Genomic DNA, 24784 nt, shown 5'->3' with positions numbered 1-24784 from the left:
CCGCGCGCGGCGCGCCCGCCGGCACACTCACACTTGCACCTCCCTCCGCCCCCCTTCATTCACAAGGTCTGAGCACGCATTCCCGCACAGTCGAGTCTCGCTCAGCCCCCGCGCGCCGAAGGGAGGGAGCGCAGAGGGGGTCTTGCAGACTCTCTCTGCGCTCGCCTTATTTAGGGCCCACACTCTGGATTCTGCCTCATTCCGGACTGGAGGAAGAGGCTACAGTTCCGCGGCGGATTGGGTCCAGTTTGGGGCCCGGAGCGAGCCCCCCCCCCCCCGCCCCCAGCCTCCGCCGCAGTGGAGCGCGCCGCCGCCAGAGGGAGGCGAGACCGGGATAGTCCGGCCGGGGAGGCGGGAGTGAGGGGGCGGGGAGGAGGCAGAGCTGAGGGAGCGTGAGAGAGGGAGAAGAAGGTGAGAGGAAAGACCTAGAGCCAGAAGAAGAGGAAAACCGGGGAAAGCAATCGCGGCGTAGTAAGGCCACCAGTTGGTATTGTTAAAAAAAAAAAAAAGGCATACGCGGGACGCATGCGCACGGCCGACGGAGGCGAGCTGGCCGGAGCTTCCCCTCTGGCTCGCCGGGCGGACGGTGAAATCGTGAGTACCCCGCATCCTCAATCTTCCTTTCCCCTTCTCGGACTCACTCTAAGGCCTCGGGCTGGGAGGTGGCCGGGGCCAAGCGGGGCGCGCACGCAGGGCAGGACCCGGAGCTCTGGTCGTCCGCGCGATGACGGGAGCGGGTGCAGGTCGGTCTCCTCATCCGCCGGTTCAGCCCCGGAGGTCAGTCAGTGCGTATTGTGGGGGTGTATGGGCTTAGGGTGTGACTGGGTCTCAAGAGGGGCGTCCAACCACCAGGATCAGTTTCTGTCGGGTCCAGCAGGGCCTCCGCACGATTCAACCTCTGTGGCCTGGGGTCAGTGAGTGGGTAGGGGACACGAGAGCCTAGCCCTTAAAGCCTAAAATGCATACTGACCCCCGAAGTAGATCTGGGGAACCCCAGGCGGTGGAGACGTCGGCGTTCTCACCGGGCCGAGCGCCGGAGGCGGGCAGTTTGAGCGCAGGTAGGAAGGAAGAGGAGACACTCCCTGAATCGCAGAATCTCCCTTTAAGAAAAGCGCAACTCAGGCGGGGGACCCGGGAAGTGCCTGCACACGCACCCTGGAGGATCTGACTCGGTGCCCGCATTTACGCTCTTGAAAACCTAATGGACTGAACTGTCGCCCACCCTTGGCCCGCGCCAAGTCGGTTAAGGTACAGGCGCCACTGGTGTTTTTCTTGAACAAACCCGGGCAATTGAGTCTTCGGCACTCTCGGAGCTGCGCTCGGTAAGTTGGAATGTGTCGCGATGGCCAGGCTGCGGAGACTGGAAGGGGGCGTGGGCGCGCGGGGGACCTAAGAGGGGCGTCACGCCAGCGGGAAGGGATGGGGGGACCTTTTAGGGTGGGTGTGCGTGGTGACTCCCCTCTCCCAGCTGTGGGGAGTGGGCGGGGGGAGGGGCCTAGGAGCTAGCCGGAGCGGGTGGGCGTTTGCGGGCGGGGTCTGCGTGCTCCCTGTTCGGGGGAGTGGGCGGGAAGCGGTGGGCACTGGGGAGTCTCGGCTCTGCGACCTGCCCACCCAGCGTGGGTGGTGAGTGGGCGGGAAAGGGCCCTGCGGGAGGCGGCGCTCCGAAACAGAAGTGGGTTTCCCGGACTCGCCAGTTTCGGAGGAAAATCCGGGCTAGCGGCCAGGGCCCTGCGCGACCCCAGCGGCGGGAGGGACGCGGCGGTGGATAGTGCTCGAAGCCGGCGACGCGGGCGCGGGCTGGGAGCCGTGGGTACTACTGCAGCACCCTCGCGGCCAGCAGCGGACAGTTAGGGAGTGAAAGTGAATGCAGTTTCTATCCAGGAGGAGGAGAGCGCTAGAGGGGAACTCTCTCCTCCCTTCTTTTCCTTCTCTGAATCTGGCGGAGGCCCATGGCTCTTCATTTGAGAGGCAGTATTGCCTGATAGGTCAGAGTCCTGGGTTCTGTAACTGTCTGGATTCAAATCCCAGCCTAGCTGTGTGACCTCAGGCAAGTAACTTAACGTTTTGGTGCCTTCGTTTTATCATCTGTAAAATGAAGAGCTCTATTACATACCAAACAAAAGCTGGTATTACTATTACTATATTTATGCAAAATTGGCTAAGTAGCCTTCAAAATACTATATAAGATCAGGAACAAAATGTATTTTGGGGTATGCTATAAAAAGTATATATAATAAAGTAGAAGATGTCCATCACCAAAATTAGAAAAACAGTAAATATTTTCTATTGATATGTAAATTTTAAATACAGTGTATTTCTACACCATCCGGACCCTTTTTATTTCAAATAATTATGAAATACATACACATTTCAGACAGCATTTTAATAATATTTTATTGTTAATCACCATACATTACATCATTAGTTTTTGATGTAGTGTTCCATGATTCATTGTTTGTGCATAACACCCAGTGCTCCACGCAGAATGTGCCATCTTTAATACCCATCACCAGGCTAACCCATCCCCCCACCCCCTCCCCTCTAGAACCCTCAGTTTGTTTTTCAGAGTCCATTGTCTCATGGTCAAACAGCATTTTTTAAAAATTATCTCTAACCTTCAAAAAATGTTTCACTTTGTAAAACAGATGTGCATAAAAAATATACAATAGGTCATGGTATATACAGAAAATCCAAGGTTTACGTTAAAATATTGCACCAGGTCAGTTGTATTTAAGAGAATCTGGAAACTTACCTTGGAAGCTAGAAATGCTAACTTCTCTAAAATGATTGTAAACATTGTAGCCAAAATACTCTTATAATACCAAGAATATAGAAAGATAGGGGTGCCTGGAAGGTTCAGATGCTTGATCTCTGGGTTATGAGTTCGAGCCCCACGATGGGCACAGAGATCACTTAAAAACAAAGAAATACAAAGAATGATAAAAGTCAGATTCCCTCACTTTACAGCTGAGGAAACATTCAGAGAGCGTAGAGGTCCCTACTGGAGATCTCCAGCTAAATAGGGCCCCAAATAGGATTAGAGTTAGGTCTTCTGACTCGACCCCAAGGCTCTTATACACCACACTAATGTGCTCTGTTTACTACAGGTTTATGAACCTTTAACAAATAGGAAACTAGAAGTCATTACATAAGGGAAAATATAAAAGCATGTGTTACATACAACACAAGAAAGACCAGACAGTAATTTGGCTACTATCCCATATTTTCATCATGGTCCCGCACAGCAAAAGGTAGGGTTGCATAATTTACGTAAAGTAGGCTAAGATTACAGATTAAGCTAGAGGCAGAGCCAGCACTGGAATTCAGGGTCCCACTGGAGTACACATTTGGTTGCATATTCTTTTTTTTTTAATTTTATTTGTTTATTTGACAGAGAGCACAAGTAGGCAGAGAGGCAGTAGGAGGGAGAGGGAGAAGCAGGCTCCCCGCTGAGCAGAGAGCCCGATGGGGGGCTCGACCCCAGGACCCCGGGATCATGACCAGAGCCCAAGGCAGACGCTCAACGACTGAGCAACCCAGGCGCCCCTGGTTGCATATTCTCTTAATCACTTGTAGCAGTTTTTCCTTAGAAATGACCTTTGAGCTTTTCTTAAATTCTTAAAATCTCCTTCCTGCTGACTTAAGAGAGCTTTTTAGGAAAGGCCTTCAAAATTACATAGAAGGAGATTTTATTATGCCAGATTTTGTGGACAAGCAAGAGTGAAGGGGGGCGGGACTTTCTTATTTTAACACAGTGGCTTGGTAAATAATGGTTTCCATTCAAAGCACTTGAATATCAATTCCTAAAATCCTACAATTCTTTCATTTCTGCATGCGGCAGTACAATGACATTCACCTTCCACAGAGAGGTGCAACAGGTAGTTTCAAGGTCCAGCCCTCACACAAGCAGTTTAGGAATTGTATGCAGAGCCTTTCAAGTGAGCATTTGGCCTTACAAAGTTATTTAGGATTATAGGAATGATGTGTCCTCCAGAGAAAGCACTTCTAGGAACCAGGCTTGCCTCCTTGAAAAAGGAAACCGTGGTTCTCTCCAGTGCATGAACTGGGTATCTTACCCTTGACTTTGCACCTCTGTATACTTACCAGGTGTTTTTAGACAGAAATACAGGGCATTAAGTAGGGAGTAACTTTGTAGCAATCTCCCAAGCCAGTTCAGCAGAACTGAGTTTTGAAACCACATGTGTTAAGTCAAGTCCCAGTATGATTAGAATGTGAATCACTGTCCAATTGGGAATATTTCAGATTGGTTTTCAGTGTACCACCAGGCAAGTCACCGTGTGAACTTCTTCTAGTCAAATACATATAGTATCAGTCAGCAACTAACAGGGTTCACTCTGAGTCAGAGCTTAGCATTTAGTACACTCAGTGTTGAGTCACTGACTGCCTGGCACCTATCTGAGATGGTCCCTGAATTTTACCTTGAGCAGCTCAAGAATCTAGACAGTGCTGCATGGGACGAGTCAGTTCATAGTACAATCGAATGGGCTTTTGTGGCAGCCATTCACAATAAAGTTTGATGTGACTGAGAGCACAAGGGAATATTACAGGATGATGGATTCATAGAATAAATTGCCCTGATTCTAATCCCGATGATTAGATTCTAGCTATTTGCACGGGGAATCATTTGTGAAATAGGAGTAATATGCTCTATTGCCTAGCAGTGATATTTTACTTCAGTTACCTCAGTGATTTTTAAAGCCAGTTAACTGTTCTGGTTTGGATGTGCTCGATTTCTACTTACTACTTCATTTTACTCTAAAGTGTAAAATCTTTTAAAAACACATGTTAGTATTTGGAATTTAGACAACCGCATCTCATGCAGCTACTTAGCAGTTTGACTTCCTGGGGTCCTGGGCTGTACAACAGCAGGTCAGCACAACAATGAAGTAGAGGAGTACACCTGGTTCTGTGGTTTGGCTCGGTTTGTGCCTATCACCTCCTAACACTAACTGAACAATTTTCGCTCAGGAGCTGGAACACAGGTTTGTTGTGCTATTCCAAGGTTAGCAACTCCCAGCACCTGTATGGCTAGATCAACATAAGCTTATATAGCTGTTGCATTTATGCAAGACAGTGGAAAGAATGATGCAACAGATGCCTTACCCCACCTTTGCAAGCAAATTTTACATCTCGGGGTGGAGTAAGAGTGAGATGTGAGGGACTAGTAGATTTCTTAATTTGTTGGTAATTAGTGGCAAAAAGTTATTATCTTGGGAACAAAGGTTAGACTACTGCTTAAAAGTATGTGTTTAATTTTCTGTATCTTCTGGACAGAAATACAGAGCATTAAGTAGGAAGTGACTTTGTAGCAATCTCCCAAGCCAGTTCAGCAGAATGGCTCCAAGAAAATCCCAGATGTGTGGACTTTACATACACCTTTATTGTGTTTCTGCAAATATCCATTCCTAGCAATAACCCAGATACTAATTCATACATCTTCTGCTAGGAAAGTATAGATACTTCTTGGTATTTAATGGGGTTGGGACATAAAGTGTTCCATTCTTCCTAACTTAATGTAATTCCTAGCAAATTTAGGTCATTAGGACTCTAATGAATTAGACTATACATAAAACTGCAACAAAGTTTCTACATAAGTTTGCTAAATTTCAATGAGGAGCTGTAAGTGCTTTTGTGACATTCATTATTGCTTTTATCTTTTTTTTATTTGAGTTATAACATAGTGAATTGTACACATCTTCAGTGTACAACTTAATAAACCTTACATGAGTATACCCCCATGTAAATACCTATCATCTAGATGAGCATTTCTCAGCCTCAGCATCATCGACATTTTGGATTGAATACCTCTCTATTTGGGGGACTGTCCTATGCATTGTAGGATGTTTAGCAGCATCCCTGCCCTCTACCCCTAGAATCCAATAGCACCCTTCCCTATATGTGACAATGAAAAATGTCTCCAGACATTGCCAAATGTTTCCTGGAGAGCAAGATCACTCACCACTGATCACTCACCACTCTAGATCAAGATATAGGATAATTTCAGCTCATATCCATAAGACCTACTCTTGGTTTCTCCCAGTCATTACTCCCACAGATAACCACTCTCATAAGTTTTCAAACTATATACAGTTGACCCTGAAAAACAGGTTTGAACTGCTTGGATCAACTTATACATGAATTTTTTTTATACAGTATGGTATTATAGAATTATGTCCCTTATGATTTTTTAATAACATTTTATTTTCTCTAGCTTACTTTATTGTAAGAATACAGTGTATAATACATATAACATAAAACATGTGCTAATCAACTGTTTAGCATCCAGTAGACTGTATAGTTAAGTTTGGGGAGAGTCAAAATTTATAGGCAAATTTTCAGCTGCATGGGGGCAGTCAGTGCCCCAACCCCCATGTTGTTCAAGGGTCAACTGTATTAGCTGGGCCTTTTCTGAACTTCAGATAGAATTTTATAGTACATATTCTTTACATCTAGTTCTTTAATTCAGCATTATTTTTTTGAGATTCTCTCATTGTTGCACATATTGTGATGTTTCAGTGCTGTCCAGTGTTCCTTTGTGCTAACACAATACAGTTCATTTATCTATTTCACTATTGAAGGACATTTGAGTTGTTTCTAGTATGGGGCTATTATGAACAATGCTAATATTAATATTCTTATTCATGTCTTTTGACAAACATAAGCCCTATTTCCATTGGATGCCCAGGAGTGAAATTGCTGGATAATAGATCCAGTGTGTTTAGCTTTACTAGATACTGTCCGTTTCTCAAACTGTTTTTGCTCTCCAAACTAATTTATAATCCTACCAGCAATATATTGTTTCATGTCCTCATCAACACTTAGCATTGTCCACCCATTTAATTTTAGTCATTCTGGTGGCAGTGTAGTGGTAATTCATTATGGTTTTAGTTTGTATTTCTTGGGGCTCCTGGGTAGCTCAGTCAGTTAAGCATCTGCCTTTGGCTCAGGTCCTGATCCCAGGGTCCGGGGATAGAGCCCCGCATCAGGCCCCCTGTTCACTGGGGAGTCTGCTTCTCCCTCTCCTGTACCCCCTGTTTGTGTGCATTCTCTCTCTCTGTCAAATAAATAAAATATTTTTAAAAATTTTATTTCTCTGATTGCTAATGATGTTGAGCATCTTTTTGTTGGCCATTTGTATATCTTCTATTATAAAGTGGCTCTGCTAGTCTTTGGCCTATTTTTCCATTCTGTTGTTTGTCTTCTTTTTCATTCAGAAGAGTTCTTTATATATTCTGGATATAAGTTATTGTCAAAAATGTGCATGTGTCTATGTGTATCGCACATCCCAGGCTGTGCCTTGCCTTTACGTTCTCAAACCATTATTTTTGACTTCTGTAGTTTCTGTTGAAAAGTCATGCTTCTCTGAAGGTAACATGGCTTTTCCTCCGACTGATTTGAAATTCTTCTCTTTGTTTTTAACTTGCCACAGTTAGAATAAATGTGTGATTTTGTATCTGTCCTGCTTTCAAAGCGCTGAGCTTTTTTATCTGCATTCATCAATTTTGGGAAATGTTCACTCAACATCTTCTTGCCCATTTTCTTTCTCTCCTGCTTCTGGAACTCAAATTCTACATATGTTAGACTTTCCCTTTCTTCCCCTGTGTTTCTTATTCTATGCTCTGTTTTATCCTTTTTTGTTTTTTGTCTCTCTCTCTCTTCTTCCATTTGAATACTTTCTTTTGACCTATGCATTATTTTATTTAACCTGTCTTCTGCTGTGCCCAGGCTTCTGTCAAGCTATCTAGGAAGTTGTTAATTTCAGAAAGTGTTTTGTTCACAATGTATTAGTCTATTTCATTCTTTTTAATACATTTAAATTCTCTGATGAAATTCTCCCATCTTTTCATCAGTTTTGTCCATCGAATTCTCATCTACTAAATCCCATATTGATATTGTTTGTATGTATCTATTATTTGTTTCTTCTGTCATATTTTTCTGTCTCTTCACATACCTCCTAATGTTTACTATATATACACATCATATATAAAGAAACTGTGTTGATTCAGATAATATCGTCCACCCCCAAGGACTCTCCCTTGGAGGGTTTCCTATGTGAGGATGAGGGGCTATCCACTTCAGTACTAACAGGTATTGGAATGAGTTTGGGCCAGTTGCAATTTTAATAAGACATAGGTAGCCTCTGGCTTTTTCCCATTTTTCAAGTGTTTTCTCCTGGGCTTCAGAGTTAGAGCCAAGTGGGTTTCTATCTCCTCAGTCTTGAAAGACTTAGAAACTTAATATCCCCTTCAGAGGTTTTGAGCTTGCTTTCTGTGCCCACCTTCCCCAGGTGGCTTCCACATCTGGTAAATGTCTTGAGGAGGCCAGGCATGTGTTTGAGGATGGCCTTGTTACACATGGGGACTGGTTTTCCCACATGAGACTATGGTGTCCCATTATATTCTCAACCCAAGCCTAGAGTCAGCAAGTGCCCTCAGGGGAAAAAACTACCTGATGACAGACTGCTCACTTTTGAAGAGCTCTGTCTCTCAGAAATTTCAGTTAATTTAATCTTTTTGCTTCCATAGCTCTTTGATGTCTTTAGAAATGTGATTCTATTTATATGACCTTTTGGTTGGTGCAAAGGAACTGTGGTCTGCCCTGACCTATTGTCTTTTTTCTTGAAGATATTTTTCCTGAATTAAGTTTTTTTTTCTTTCTTTTTTCTTTCTATCTGTGGATCATATTTTTATCTTTCTATAACATCATTTGTTTCCAATATAACTCAAAAAATTAACATTAAAAATCTTGCTATTTTAAAAAAATCTCGCCATTTACAACTACAAAGTGTACTATATGTTTTATGAGTTTTAAAAATGCTAGAAGGAAAAGAAGTATGGTATGATCCCTGCAACTCTTTATGCTTCACATTGCAGGTACATAGTGTAAAAAGCATGAGCTCTAGTATGAAAGAAAGCCAAGTTTGAATTTTGATTTTGCTCACTTAGTTTTCTGAGCCTCCAATTCTGAATATGTATAATAGGAATAATTACACTTACTTTATAGTAAGAAATGTGCAGCAGAAGGCTCAGGAGAGCATTCAGTAAGTGGAACCTGTTATCATTATTCCTCTAATATTTATCCATCATTATTTTAGGCCCCTGAACATGTATAATTTTATTTTAAACACTTATACTGCTATATTTCTATCTGGTACAGATTCTAAGATTTTTACCATTCAAACAAGGTTCTGAAAAAGTTTTTTTTAATATATAAAAAGCCTATACCTATGACTTAATATCTATGAAAATATTACTTAGTAAGTTTATGAATTCATATTTTACCAAAATTTTTGTGTTTTATAGACCACAAAATAAATAAAATTTAGTAACAAAGAATTATATTCAAAATAGTCTGCTGTCTGTAAAATCCACAACTGACTACTTGGTGTCATACCAGTATGGTTTATTATAAGATGTTGCCAATAAGAAAACAGTATTAAGAAATACTTTAAAAAGTCTACCAGTATTCTCTGGAAAGGACAGCTGGTTAATTTTTGAGAGGAGAGTCTGTGTGGGGGCTAGGAGTAATTTTAACATTATCTCCATGAATGATTCAAATATAATTAATCTTCATATTAAATTTTCTGTTACAAGCCACACTTTTATTTTGACTTACGCATTTGTTTCTTTAAAAAAAGACTGCACTAGAGGCCCCTGGGTGGCTCAATTGATTAAGCAATTAAGCGTCTGCCTTCAGCTCAGGTCATGATCTCAGGGTCCTGGGATCAAGCCCAGCATTGGGCTCCCTGCTCAGTGGGGAGTTTGCTTCTCCCTCTGCCCACCCCCCACCCCTGCTCATGCACATGCTCTCTCTCTCTCTCAAATAAATAAAGAAAATCTTTAAAAAAAAAAAAAGACTACATTAGTATATGGAAACAATTAGATTCTGCTCTAAATAGAAGATGAAAATAGTAGTCTTAGAGATAGATGGGTGTTTCTGGGATACACGGGCATCTCCTAACCCGAGAGAATACGACAGCACCTCAGGTCTGTGTCCCCAAGGCCACAATGTATCTCAGTCTTTAGTTCCTCAGCACAGTGAGAGTGGGCTTCGCTGGTCTGACCTCCAAATTCAGTTTTGTGGGCAGATTTAAGTCAAGGCATAAGAATTATAGGATCTGGTTATGCAACAAACTGGAATTTATCAAATTCCTACTAGAGCTAAGGCTTTGTTGAGAAGTTAAGTCACTTCTGGCCCTTTAAATGACTTTTGATTCTGCAAAATCTAATAAAGTGAAAAACTCACCTGGGCATATTAAACAAATGTCATAAATGAAAGAAAAGGCTTTATTTCTTTTCCTTATCTTTTCGTGATGTGTTCAGAATCATGAACGTATTAAAATTATACTAATTTATGGAGCCCCTGGGTGGCTCAGTCAGTTCAGTGTCCAACTCTTGATTTTGGCTCAGGTCGTGATCTCAGGGTCATGAGATCAAGCCGCACATCCTGCTTAAGATTCTCTCCCTCTCTTCCTCTACCCACCTAAAAAAACTATAAATACTAATTTAGATAGAACATTTATTTACTCAAAATGTATCATATGTATTCTGAGAATCAGGAGTTTTTTTTTTTTTGAAGATTTTATTTATTTATTTGAGAGAGAGAGCATGAGAGGGGGGAGCATCAGAGGGAGAAGCAGACTCCCTGCTGAGCAGGGAGCCCGATGCTGGACTCGATCCTGGGACTCCAGGATCATGACCTGAGCCAAAGGCAGTCACTTAACCAACTGAGCCGCCCAGGTGCCCCTAAATTATATTTTCTTAATGGAAACTGGTCATCAGGGTGCCTGGGTAGCTCAGTCGGTTAAGCATCTGCCTTAGGCTTAGGTCATGATCCTGGGGTCCTGGGATCGAGCCCTGTTTCTGGCTCCCTCTTCAGTGGGGAGACTGCTTCTCCCTCTCCCTCTGCTCCCCTGATCCTGCTCTTTCTCTCTATCTCAAATAAATAAATAAATGAAAAAAAAAGCTGGTCTCTGAGCCCTTTTTTTTTTTTTAAGATTTACTTATTTTAGAGAGACAGAAAGCATGAGCCAGGGGGAGGGGCAGAGGGAGAGAGAGAAATCCTCAAGCAGACTCCCCACTGAGTACGGAGCCCAACAACAGAGGGCTCTATCCCAAGACACTGAGATCATGACCTGAGCCAAAATCAAGAGTCAGACACTCTCTGAGCCTTTTTATGTATCCCTTAGGATGGGGGATTTATTTCTGGATCTCTGTATCTAACTGCCTTACATTTTCTCACAAAAATATTATCAAATAACTATGGTACTACAGATAGGCCAAAATGCATAACCATTAAACATTTCAGTTCTTTGAATTTTTTTCAGTTTTAGATGTTTGTTTTACATATCTGTTTAACACTTCATGCCAAGGGGGATGGGAACCTAAAATTCAGTAGCTATTTTGGCACAAATTGTGGAAAACCAGAACCTTGAGGACCAGAGATTCCCCCACACACAGCCTGGGAAGAGCAGACAAAAACATTCCATCAGCTCAGCCCCCAGAGACTGTCTTGGGAACACTAAGGGATTATGGAACCAAGGAGGTACATTGGAGTTTCCATTCTAATGAGAAGCAGCCCTGCTAGAAAAACGACTCCAGAGGCATTTACGGATGGGCATCCAAAAATAACCCGAACCTGTCTAACTGTGGCCCATGCACAGCTGTGGTGTGAAGAGAAAGGCACTGTGGGGTGGTGGGATGGACCTGAGCCTAGAGCCAAATGATCTAGATTCAAGTCTGGGGACAGCCTTTGGGAAGTTGGGCATATCATGCAAGCTCTGTGAATCTGAGTTCCCCACTAATAAAATGGGATCTTGAAATCTCTGTGGAATCATTTCACGAATTAAATGTAAGATGTGATTACTACTGCCTTTACTCATACAGATAAAGGAGAAATTGCATTATTTGGAAACCATATGTGGGAAAAGCAGGCTCTGATAAAAAAGTTTAGATTTTCTTGTGGTGTCATAGATTGCCACTGAAGGCCACAGGAAGAGACTCACAAAATGTGGACTCTATTGTAATCAATAAATATTTTAGACTTTATGGGCCATTTGGTCTCTATTGCAACTACTCAACTCTTGCCACTGTAGTGAAGAATCTGTGGGTGATAAAGTACAAGGGGTATTGGGGCTCTCTATAGTGGTCCATGCAAGAGATGGTGCCCACCTGGGCTGGGCGGACAGTGGAATTGGAGAGAAGTGAGTAGACCCGATGTCCAGTCTGGAGTGGCAAGCTTGCCAATGACTGAGCAGCAGAGAGAAGAATCAAGGTGATTCCTCGGATGTGGGTGGATGGGGGCACCATGTATGGACTTGGAGAAGATTGGAGAGGAAACAGAGGGGGGCAGAAGAGGAGACTCAAGAGTCTACTCTAAACCCTAAAGTCTTAGATGTCCACAAAACCTCCAACTGTGGCGGCGAGTAGGCAGTTGGTTTGATGTGTTTTGAAATGAAGGGATTGGCCTGGGCCAGAGGCAGAAATGAGAATTTGTTAGACTCTTTATGATACGTAGCATGCTGTGCTGTGGTACACTACATTCTCATGAGGTTATGGTGGGAAATTCTTTGGCATAATCACTGGGATATTACTGCCCTAGAATCTTTTCTTTTCTAAAACTGTAAACAATCTACTGAGAGTTTCCATATATTTACTACAGAGGTCAGCAAACTAGGGTGCATGGGCCAAATCCAGACTGCTGCCTGTTTTTGTATGACCTGCACACAAAAAAATGGTTATTACATTTAAAAAATATATATGTGTGTGTGTGTATGTGTGTATGTATGGAGAGAGAGAGAGATTTATTTTGAGGAATTGGCTCACAAGATTGTGGAAACTTGGCACATCCAACATCTTGATGGGCTAGGGCTGGCAGGTTGGGGACTCAGGGAAGAATCATAGTTCCAATCCAAAGGCAATCTGCTAGCAGCATTCCTTCTTGCATGGAGGAAGTCAGTAACTCAGCAACAACCCAGCGGGAGAGATATCAAGGACAAGGCATGGGGGGAGGCACGTGGAGCTTTCATGCCCTCTGTGGGAACACCACCCTCCCAGCATCTAGATGTGTTAGGAAGCTCAATGTTTACATTTTTTAATTGCTGGGGGGAATAATCAAAAGAAGAATATTTCATGACATATGAAAATGTTATGAAATTTGAATTTCAATGTCCATAAAGTTTTACTGGAACCCCGCCACATTTCATTCAGTGACATGATGTCTGTGACTGCTTTTGCACCAAGAAAGGCAGAGCTGAGATGTTTCTATAGAGACCATAAGGCCCCCGACAAGGCTACAGTATTGACTCTCTGGTCCTTTACAGGAAAGGTTTGCCTCCCTCTCATCTATAACCTGAACGTAAGTGTGAAGTATTACTACATTTTTGTAGGAAACAGTCTGTATGAAAGTAAATCTGACATTCAACCACTAGCAATGTTATTTCTTAGAAACATTGTGCACTCTTAAGAAAAAACTTTCAGAAAGACAAGACCAAAAATTCAATTAAAGACAATCTCCTATAGGCAGTGAAGTCAGAGGATCTAACTTAAGGTTCCTTTTGGTATCCACCACTTTAACATTCAGCATTTTCATATGAACAGGAAAACTTAAGGACATTTAACAAGCCCCAAAAGTACTAAGGAAGAAGGGCCAGAGGGAAATAATATGCACAAAAGCTGTGTGTATAACTCAGATGCTAGAGGCTTTCAGAGATTCAAATCACGTACAATCTAAAAGCTTTAAACAGGATGGGAGCTTGCTATCATCACAAGATGAAAACACCTAATAACGGACATAAGGCAAAGTTTGAGGATCCAATGCTTCTATCCCCTAAGGGATCGTGGAGAAGGTAGAATTTGTGGAAAAAGAGACACAGCAGAAAAATTTGCCCAGGCAGACCTGTAAGGAGTCCAGAAGAAGGCTAGTTAGTTACTTAGGAACACAGATTTTTGTACACTTTTATTATCCTTAATTTGCATGTACATTAACACATTTTACAACCCATCTGCTGTAATTGGTGGAAAATTCATTCTTCAACTAGCAAATAGTCATCCAGGCCTAATGTCTATAAGATCTGTGGCCAGCATAAACAGAATGGGTTAGGAGAACCCCAGCAGACTGGACCAGAGTGGTGGGGGCCTTCTGCAGCCCTGGGTGAGGACTTAACTCTCGCTTGTGATCGAAGAAGGAGGCCTTGTCCATAAGAGTTTCCATAGTTCTAGCTAATTGCTTTGGGACAATGATAGGAAGCTTCATTACAAATGTTATTCATTAAAAGTTAAAATAAAAATGTTAGTTTTAAGAAACCTAATAACCTTATGATCACATTTAAAAATATAATGTCCATATAATAGCAATGCCTTTGTCATACCCAACAAAATTAACACTATTTTAGCATCACTTAACATCTGTATTCATTTGCTAGAGCTGCCATAACAAAATACCACCGCCTGGGTGGCTTAAACAACAGAAATTTATTTGCTCACAGTTTGAAGGCTAGAAGTTCAAGATCAAGGTGTCGTCCTGTTTGGTTTCTCCTGATGACTCTCTCCTTTTGGCTTGGCACACAATTGTCTTCTTTGTCCTCACATGTTCCTCCTGTGTGTGCACGTGCATCCTCAGTGTCTTTCTCATGTCCAAATTTCTGCTTCTTATAAGGACACCAGTCAGTTATGACCGTGGCCCCACCTCACTGGCTTTATTTTGCTGTAATCACCCCTTTTAAAGACCCTGTGTCCAAATACAGTCACATTCTGAAGTACTGGGGATTAGGACTTCAACATAAAAATGAGGGAGACCCAATTCAGTCCCTAACACTAGCCATATCACATCGTTTCTCCTTAGTCTCTGTCTGCTTCGTCTACTCTCCATCTTCTTTTTCACACACTAGTTTGGGGAAGAAACTGGAACCACTGCCCTGTGGATTGTCCTATATCATGAATTTATTTACTTCTTCCTCATGATGATGAACTTGTTCCTCTACTTCCTAAATTTCTGCAAACTAGATGTTAGATCCAAAGCCTGGAATAGACTTAGGTTCGGTGACTTGACCAAACCACTTCCTGGGTGGTGCTTGAACTTCCTACTGCATCGCATCAGAAGGGCACCGTGTCTGTATGACCAGCCCCTTTTAGTTATACTAAAAACATTGTTTCCTAAGGGCCTTTTGAAAGCTTGGTAGGTCAGTTCAGCATTTACAGAGTGGCTAACAGGCACAAGGTATGTCTGGGCATATGCAGCAAGGGTAACAGGAGCCTCTGTTTGCCAAAAGATCTTGACTGTGTGTGCTCCAGGCCGGCCCTTTGATGTCCTGGCCCTCAGCAGGGCTGGAATGCCTCCTTGATCTGCAGCTCTCCACAGCCCCGTACCCCTACTTCCTCCACCCCTCCTACCCCTCCCACCCCGGCCCTTTCACAGCCTCCTCCTAGCTGCAGCTTCCCTGGCTGGCCTTGAGCAAGGATGATGGTGATAATGTTGCATTTCCCCTCCACATTGTTAATTTGGAGAACTCTCTGGGTTGAGGACACTGTATCACCTCCAGAAATGCATCTGAGGATATCAGATGTTTCCAGACCCTCGTCCTAGTATGGAAAGGTATCCAGAGTGTACCTGAGAATAGGGAGGCTAATTAGGAGAGCACAGAGGGGCTTTATCCCTTTTCTTGTTGGGAGGGTATATTCCTTGTATCACTCAGAACCAAAGAAGAAACTGGCTTCACTCTTAATATTTCATCCTTACTTTAACACTTTCATAAGTGTGAGTTTGTAGAGGATTTAAATTCACATCAAATTTCAGTTCACATTTTTAGGGTTATATTGAAGCATGCATAATACATGATACCCTCTGGGCTAGATTTATTTAGATTTCAACACCAGAGAGAGAGAGAGATGAAATGTGCACAAGATTGAACACAGTGAGGGCCGATGCAACATTAATTGCACTTATTCACTATCTTCTCTATCAAATAAAATTTGAAATGTAATTAGTTAAGGTTTACGCATTTCTGTTTCTCCACATGCACTTTGGGAACCACTTCTCCACTGTTGGTAGGAAAGACTATAAACGTGATCATTCTCTGGGGGAAAGAGCACTTGTGCTTTTAGCAGGGAAAGAGCTTGCATTCTGGATCTTTGTACCAACCAACTTCCATATACAAGAGAGCACTGAAACGCTGTAAGGTGACTGGCATGTTCATCTGAATTTCCCACTGTAACATGATGTCTGGGGAAGTTTTTTTTTTTTTTAAGATTTTATTTATTTGTTAGAGAGCGAGAGAGGATGCAAGCAGGGGGAGGGACAGAGGCAGAGGGAGAAGCAGACTCCCCGCTGAGCAGGGAGCCCAATGCGGGACTCGATCCCAGCACCCTGGGATCATGACCTGAGCTGAAGGCAGACGCTTCACCGACTGAGCCACCCAGGTACCCCTGGGGAAGTATTTTCATGCCACTTTCCTTTTTCAAATACAGACTTGAAAAACTCTGTCTAAATATTAGGCACTGTACACAGTTTTGGGCCGTGGTGTAGCATTTCCTTTGGGAGTCAGGCAGCTTGTCCATGCTCCGACTATACCCCAGCGCCCTATGATGCGCCCACAGCCCTCTGTCCCTCGCTGCTTGCGAGCCTGTGTTACTGGTGTGTCGCTGTTCCCAGCGCACCACACAGCACAGCTGCTCTTCCCCACCCAGTGTTCTCTCTCCCTATTCTTCCTTCCGTATTTTTCTTTCCTTGTCTTCATGTGTCTTTGCTCTAAGTCATGGAATTCCTTTGTCATACCTAACAAAATTAACAATGCCCAGTGACCGTTAACTTGAAGAAACAGCAAGTGGGAAAGACTCAGCCACCAGAAGCCCAGCACAGACAAATGACTTACGTAGGGTCACCACGTTAGGGCCAGAGCTGAACTTAGAACCAGCATCCCTGCTCTTTTGGACTTATGAAGCCCAACATGCTGCCTTTAAAGTAAATTGAAAAATGGCATCTAAAAAAAGTTGTTTTAATTATAGTTGACACAATGTTAAACATTCATTTCAGGTGACAAGTCTATATAAAGTAACAGCATTTTAATAATATTTTATTGAGACGTAATTTACAATACCGTACAATTCACCCATTTAAAGTGTACAGTTCAATGGCTTTTAATATATTCAGAGTGTGTAGCAATCACCATAATCCATTTTAGAGCATTAGATGATTTCATCATTGAGAAGAAACCCAACACTCCCAGCTTTCACCCACCAAGCCCCTGTGTCCTGCAGCCCCTAGCAACCGCTGATCTACCTTCTGTTTCTACAGCTTCACCTCTTAGATATTTCATGTAAAAGGAGCCCTACAATATGTGGCCTTTTATATCTGACTTTTTTTCACTCAGCAATGTTTGCATGCTTCACCTGTCTAATAGCATCTTAGAATAAGAAGAAAAGCTAGTGATCATCCTTCAGCTGGCAGACAGGAAAACTGAGTCCTGGGAAGGTGGCCCATTGCTGAAGTCACAAAGCCTGACAGTGGAAAAGTCAGGGCTGGATTTGGACCTCTTCTTGCCCAGGCCTCAAGCAGGTTTTCTCCCCAGGCTTCCCCGGTGAATGTGCAAAAGCTCCTTAGCTCTGGTTGGCAAGCTAACACAAGGACACTCCTCTTCGCTGGTCTCCTCATTCTTCCTCTTCCCAGCTATTTTGTTACCACTTGCAAGCAGGAGGAGGCATTTTAGGTTTCTTCTAGGTTTGTGAATGGTCCAGGTGCCAGATGTCTGAGGGTGGATAAGCGGGGACCCTGCTGTTTCACTCTCTGCTAAATATAGATACAGAGGTAGGAGATGGATTTGCTTATGATCTTAAAACACAATTTGGGGGGGGGGGCGCCTAGGTGGCTCAGTCCGCTAAGCATTGACCTTCAGCCCAGGTCATGGTCTCAGGGCCCTGGGATCGAGTCCCAAGTGGAGCTCCCTGCTCAGTAGTGGGTCTGCTTCTTCACTTTCTGCCCCTCCTCCTCCGCCTCCTTCCTCCTACCCCTCCCCCGCTCATGCTCATGCTCTCTCTCTCAAAATAAATAAAATCCTTTTTAAAAAACACACAATTTAGGGACACCTGGGTGGCACAGTCAGTTGGGTGTCTGACTCTTGATCTCAGCTCAGGTCTTGATCTAAGGTCAAAAGTTCAGGCTTTTCAGTCCACTGGGGTTGGGCTCCATGCTGGGCGTGGAGCCTACTTTAAAGAAAAAAAAAACACATATACACACACAATCTAAGGACTTCCCATATTAGTCTTTCTGTCTTTTACATGACATACCATCAGTGAGTACTAAGTTACACTAATAATAATAATGGCATTAGATTAGCACTTAGTTTTCAGGGGCCTCTCGCATACATTCTCTCATTTACGACTGTCACCCAGTCTCTTGGTGGCTGATACCTGGATGAGGAGGTGGAGGCTTGGGAGGATGAAGTAGTTTGGTCCACGTCACACAAGTGGCAAAGGTCGGAGTAGAAGTAGACCCTCTGACTTGAAGCCCCATGATCTCTTCCCTACACGGCACAGGTCGCCACACACCATTGTAGAAATTCTGGATCAGCTGCCCATTATTTTTTTATTAATTTATTTTTTTAAGATTTTATTTATTTATTTGAGAGGGTGGGGGAGAGCACAGAGGGAGAAGCAGACTCCCTGCTGAGCAGAGAGCCCGATGCGGGACTCCATCCCAGGACCCTGGGATCATGACCCGAGCCGAAGGCAGATGTTTAACCGACTGAGCCACCTAGGGGCCCCTCAATTGCTCATTATTGTTCAATGATTATTCTTTAAGTGCCAGCCCAAACCTGCAGGACCTCTCCAAATAAACCTGGTATTCCCACTTGGCTTCTGATCCTTGTCGCTACAGGGATGCATACCTCCGTGATCTGGCTCCATCGCATGCCCCTCTGCCTCCTGCCCACGGTGCTCTCTGGAACTCAGTCTGCCAGCAGAATGAATGCCCCAGTTTTTCACAAGTGTCTCACCATCCCTTCTTTCTCTCACTGAAATATGGCTACTCTCGGAAGACAGCACTTTCCCCCATGGCCCTGGTAATTGCAGACGTTTTTCCACTGAAGTTCTACCGCTTAGTTCCATTCTTAGAAGTTAGGTGGGTGTCTCTGTGGCCACTTCCAAAACATTCTTCCCTCCAACACCCTACTCTTAAGTTCCAACACGAGCTACAAAATGAATGAAACTTAAAGACATGATGCTGGGTGAAATAAGTCAGACGCGAAACGACAAATACTGTATGGTCCCACTTATTCGAGGTACCTAAACAACTCATAATTTTAGAGACAGAAAGTAGAATGGTTGTCAGGGGCTGGGGGGAGGTGGGGATGGGATGTTGGTGTTTCATGAATTCAGTTTCAGTTGGAGATGAAAACGTTCTGGAGACAGATGGTGGTGATGGTTGGACAGCAGTGTGAGTGTGTTTAGCGCCACTGAACTGTACCCTTAAAAATGGTTAAAATGATAAATTTTATGTTATGTAAATTTACCACAACTAAAAAAAAAAAAAAATACTTCTTTCGAATGCATGTCCTTAGAGTGAACCTCTGCTTCTGCTCCTTTCCATCATCTGCTCACCTTCTGGCCCCTGCCCTCAGGTAGAAGACTCTAGCATGTGGGCATCATCTCCTCCAGCACTGGCCCTGTCTTCATTCCCGATTTCTTCAACATCCCTGTAAATGACCTGTGCTCCCCTCTGGTCTCTCAGCTTCATGATTTCTCAGTTCCAGAAGGCTTTTCCCCTCCCACACCTCAGCCCTCACTGACGTGACCATCCATAGGGTCGGCCATGACCCACTGCACCTCCTCAGAAGCCTCGTCCTGAAACCCATGCCTGTGACCCACCCATTGGCTCACTCTGGTGCTCCCCTCCAGAAATTCTCTGGTCTCTGAGGACTTCAGCCCATTCTCATCTCCCTGACTCGTGTCCTCAGCGCGCCCTCCATCCCTTCATCATTCACCACCCTTCCCGCATGTTCCGGGGACAGGCCAGTATCATTTGTATTTGCAGTTCCTTCTTCTTAGAAGCATCCCCCCTAACATTTGTGTGCACCTGCCTCCACATCGTTGGTCTCACTTCAGGTGTCCCCTGCTCAGAGACCCTCGCTGGCCACAACTCCTCATCATGCTATAGGGTATCAACCATTTTAGCATCTCACCTATTTGTTGTCATGGTTTTGTGTTTCTCTGCCTAGAACATAAGCCCGTGGCATAGACAGGCAGGCTCACCCCGCAGCTCCCCCCCCACCCCCCGCCTGCAACACAGACTGCTTCGGCTGGAGCTCAGTACATGTGTGACCAGTTCAGCAGGAAAACCCTTTGAAAACAAACAACATGGTCATATTTTTAACCTTTTTACTCTAGATTTATAATCGGGTCATTCTTTTTTTTTTTAACATTCTGTTTATTAGAGAGCACAAGCAGGGGGAGCAGCAGTCAGAGGGAGAAGCAGGCTCTCCGCTGAGCAGGGAGCCCCACGTGGGGCTCGATCTCAGGACCCTGGGATCAGAACCTGAGCTGAAGGCAGATGCTTAACCCACTGAGCCACCCAGGCGCCCCTAATCGGGTCGTTCTTTGCCTGATCCTCCTGCAACGTCATCAAAGACTTGGCATATTTTCCACATTTGAGAAACTGTGAAACGAAGCATCCAGGAAGGATGTGAAGAGCATATCCCTGCCACCATTTCCCACAGTGTCTTGTGGACAATATCCAGCAATGCCGGAGCACACAAAAATCTTTCACAAGGCCATGATTGTGCTTATTGGGCTCCAGATTTATGCCAAGAACTTCGTAGGATTTCTGTATGAAATGGACACCATCTCAATCACTATTACACATTTTGCAAAGTTCCTCCTCCATAATGCTTTCTGGCCCTCTGACAGAAGGGTCAAAAACATTGAAAGCACAAGGCAAACACCTTGCATTAAGAGTAAACCAAAAAGGAGCACACTGAAAGAGGAGAGAGGAGGCAAGCCAGCATGTGGAGGCTGGCGTGCAGGCTGTTAGTGCTGCCAAATCTTCCCAGGCACGTTGTTCCCCTGCCTCATGATGCCTGGGAGGCTCATGACGTCAGACGCCCTGGCAGGTGACAGACATCCAGATAATTAGAAACCTCTCTTCCACCGGTCTGCCATTATCATGTCTCTAGCCTGCCTTGTCTTCATTTTAGCTTTCTTTAAGACCATGGATACAAATAGAAAAGGGCACATATGATTTCATCCATTTTCACCATCTCAGTACAGCCCTGTAACCCGCACCCGCACGGTAGCAGCAGCACATTATAGGTTCCCAGAAACCTCCTCACTGAGGTGAAGCACTGTTCTGATTCCTAACAGTGGACAACAGTTTTGCCAGGGCTTGTATTTTTCTTTTAATGGAGCCATGCGGTAAATAGTCTGTTTTGCCTGGCTTCTCTTACTTCAGCGTTGTTGGTGAGATTCATCCACATGTTGAGGTAATTGTGGATCAATCATTGCTGAATCCTAGTCTGTTGTATGAATATACCACAATTTATCCATTCTACTATTGAGAAACATTTGAGTAGTTTTAGGCGATTATGTGTAGTACATGCAAGAATATCCTAATGCATGCTTTTGGTGCAACCTCTCTGGGGAGTGGATACTAGGGACTGAAATGGCTGGGTCAGAGGGTGTGCATATAGTCAGCTTTTGTGGATTGTGTGAGTGTTCCAAAGGGTCGTACCAGTGTGAACTCCCATCAACAATGTAGTTTGCGCCATATCACCATACTTGGCATTTTCTTCATTATTTTACCTCTTCTGGGGGTCTGTGTGTGCCATTCCCTGTTTTAGTAGTTAGGTTATGGATTGCCATGAAAATGAAGGAAAAGCTAAACTTCGAATTTTTTAAAAAGATTTATTTATTTTAGAGTGGGGGGGAGCAAAGTGAGAGAAAGAGAGAAACTTAAGCAGACTCTGCGCTGAGGGTGGAGCCTGAGGGTGGAGCCTGATGCGGGGCTCAATCCCACGACCCCGAGATCATGACCTGAGCCTAAACCAAGAGCTGGATGTTTAACCGACTGCACCACCCAGGTGCTCCAAAAAAGCTAATGTAAAAACAAAAATGACTGATTTTTATATTTTTGACAGAGGGATCAGGTGGAATCCATTCATACACTGGCCATTTATTTTCTCTAAATGAAAATGGGCAGGTTAATTTATTAAGCCATTGTGTTATCCTTATATATACATGTATGAATGTTTATATAGATGTGCATATATGTACAAGTATAAATATATGTGTTTTGTTTGACATCTGTGCCTCCTCTATGCTAGGCACTGCTATTCTACCATCATGAAAAAAAATCACTGTATTGATATTTTGATGTAGGTTTCTTTTTAAAATATTTTGGATATAGTAAACAAATGAGATGTCCAACAATCGTCATAGGAAAAGAAATATCAGTTTAGAAAAATGTGTCAAATTTGACTAACCTAGAATGCTAGTTACATAGTCCCAGAATTAATATTAACCTTACCTTGACTACATCTGCTCTCTAGCTATCCACTTTCCACAGCAGTTAGGTCCCTGAGAGATAGCACACAAGAAGAAACTATGAGAAGCAGACCACATTCCTGCTCAATTTCTGCCCATGCTCATTGCCAGATCTCTAATCCTGATGACCTAGCTGATGACCTAGCACTCTCCATGCTTCTCTCAAGGTTCTTCAGAGCCTAAGCCAGAGCAGAAAACCTGTTGTTCTTCTTTTTTAGAGAGGGGCAGAGGGAAAGGGAGAGAGAATCTTTAGCAGGCTCCACGCCCAATGTGGAGCCCGATGCAGGACTCAGTCTCACAACCCTGAGATCATGACGTAAGCCAAAATCAAGAGTCGGATGCTTAGCCAGTTGAGCCACCCAGGCACCCCTCTTTTTTCCTTTTATGTAATCTCTGCTCCCAACATGGTGCTTGAACTCATGACCCCAAGATCAAGAGTTGCATGCTCTTCCAACTGAGCCAGCCAGGTGCCCTCGATAAACTGTGCTTCTTCAGTTCCCCAGCCTTGCCTTCATCCAGAACAAAAATGTACCTCCAAAGCAAAAGCACACTCATCCCAAAGTCAACTCCTTCCCTACCAAGTACCACCTAAAATGCTGCCTCAAAAGGAAGAGTGAAAAAGAAAGACCACAGAGGGAGGAAGGGAAGTGATAACTCTCTCATAGCTCCTTCCAGAATTTTACGCTTTTTCCATGATCTGGGGCCAGAATAGAGGCAGAGTGACTGATGTGGAGACTTTCTTCATAATCCAAGGCCAGAGATGTTAACTAGGGCCTAGGCATGTGGAGAAGGAAAGGGGGGTGGACATGAAAGACATCTTGGGAGGAGACTCCATTTGGCTTTGCCATGAGTTAAAAGTGGGAGGAGCAGAAGGTAGCTTCAAGCTTTCTTAGACAACTGGATAGACAGCGCCCTGCTTACCAAGATAGGAAGAGGGAGAAAATGGGGAGGTTTGTCCATGGAAATAAGTTCAAATTTGGACATTAATTTTTACATGTTGCAAATATGTTGTCCTGCTTTTTTTTTCTGTTATTTGCAGCAATTCACTCATACATTCTTGTTAGAGAGCCTATTCCTTGCTGAGAAACACTAAAAAAGCTGGCAGAAATTCTCATGCAAACCGTTAATGACTGCCTGACACGTTCCTTCATGATCTGAAGATTTCCTAAAGCAGCCCCACAGACAAAGATTTTAATATGCGTTTAGTACTTTCCAAGGTGCCCCTGACCTAGGTTATCATTGGGAATGCACCCATCTCCATTCTCCTTGAGAAATTCCCTGTGGTCTCTTGGGATAAGGAAAGCCCAGGATAAAGATTTCAATCAGTACTCGCAAAATGTTCTTTAATTGTTGGTTGATACTAAGAACAAGTTAAAACATGCATAATTGATTAATTTCCTTCAGATCATACTCTTATTATTTCTAGTATTTCCCATCAGCAATCATAAAAGTTGAGTTATACAAAACGTCCATTTAATAACAGCGGAAAAGAAAAGAAAGACATTACTATTATAGTCTTAAACTTGGTGGCAGCTATTTAAACAGGAGAGTAAAGATTTCCATTCAGAGGCACTGCAAAACAGATGGTAACATACGTATTTTTTTAAGAGGTGAGGACGTGTAAGCATCCATCTGGAAGTAATTCTAATTCTAAAATGTCTATTGTTATTAGTAAGCTTTCAGTTGACTTCCCCTCCTAGAACAATGAACTAGCTTTTTCTTAAAATAGCCCCCAAATTATTCAGACAATAAAAAGACAAAAAATTTTTGAAGACTCATAGTTTTGCACAGAGGAAGAGCTAAGATCTCTCACTAACCCATGAGCTCCTAAGAACTGTTAGCTGTCTGTGTCATATAAAGTGGAAGATACAGCTCTGAATGGAGTTTTGGTCCATTTGACTATGTAGAAGTCAGTGCAAGTAACTTCCAGCTCGTCATTAATATTTCATGAGCTGGAGTGAGCTGGACTTCTTTCTGGTGGTGACTGTACCACAGGGTAATGTGCCAACACTCCCTCAAACTTGAAATGGTTTTATTTCAGGATCCAGCTAAACAAAATGGAAACATCACTGTTGACCTGGGTTCAGCTTATTTCCCAGCAGCTAAGAGTAACAGGTGGAAGCCTTGGGCAGGCAGTGGACTTGGCTGTGACTTAATTAACATCAGGTGATCTGGTATTAACGCTTGGACTCTGTGACTCAGAGAAAGCTTCATTCACCTGTTGGTGTCTTCAGACT

At 43.5% G+C, this 24784-nt stretch overlaps 1 protein-coding gene across 2 annotated transcripts in view; it reads left to right on the top strand.

The window, feature by feature from the left end:
• The window catches only part of RGS20 (regulator of G protein signaling 20), a 72873-nt gene that overhangs the window by 24811 nt on the left and 23278 nt on the right, over nucleotides 1–24784 (top strand). The window contains exon 1 of one of the 2 annotated variants that reach the window (XM_088023141.1): nucleotides 939–1322. The exons of the other annotated variant lie outside the window; for it this stretch is intronic. The gene's annotated coding sequence lies outside the window, so the exon portion shown is untranslated. Of the gene's footprint in view, nucleotides 1–938; nucleotides 1323–24784 lie in introns of those variants that run through there. 2 annotated transcript variants of the gene reach the window in all.

This window comes from Eumetopias jubatus, unplaced genomic scaffold (genome assembly GCF_037043125.1).
Source record: "Eumetopias jubatus isolate StellerSeaLion01/CBP00866 unplaced genomic scaffold, mEumJub1_p1.0 scaffold_4, whole genome shotgun sequence".
NCBI lineage: Eukaryota > Metazoa > Chordata > Mammalia > Carnivora > Otariidae > Eumetopias > Eumetopias jubatus.
Note: the sequence above shows the minus strand (reverse complement) of the source record. Positions and strands in the feature narration are given on the sequence as shown.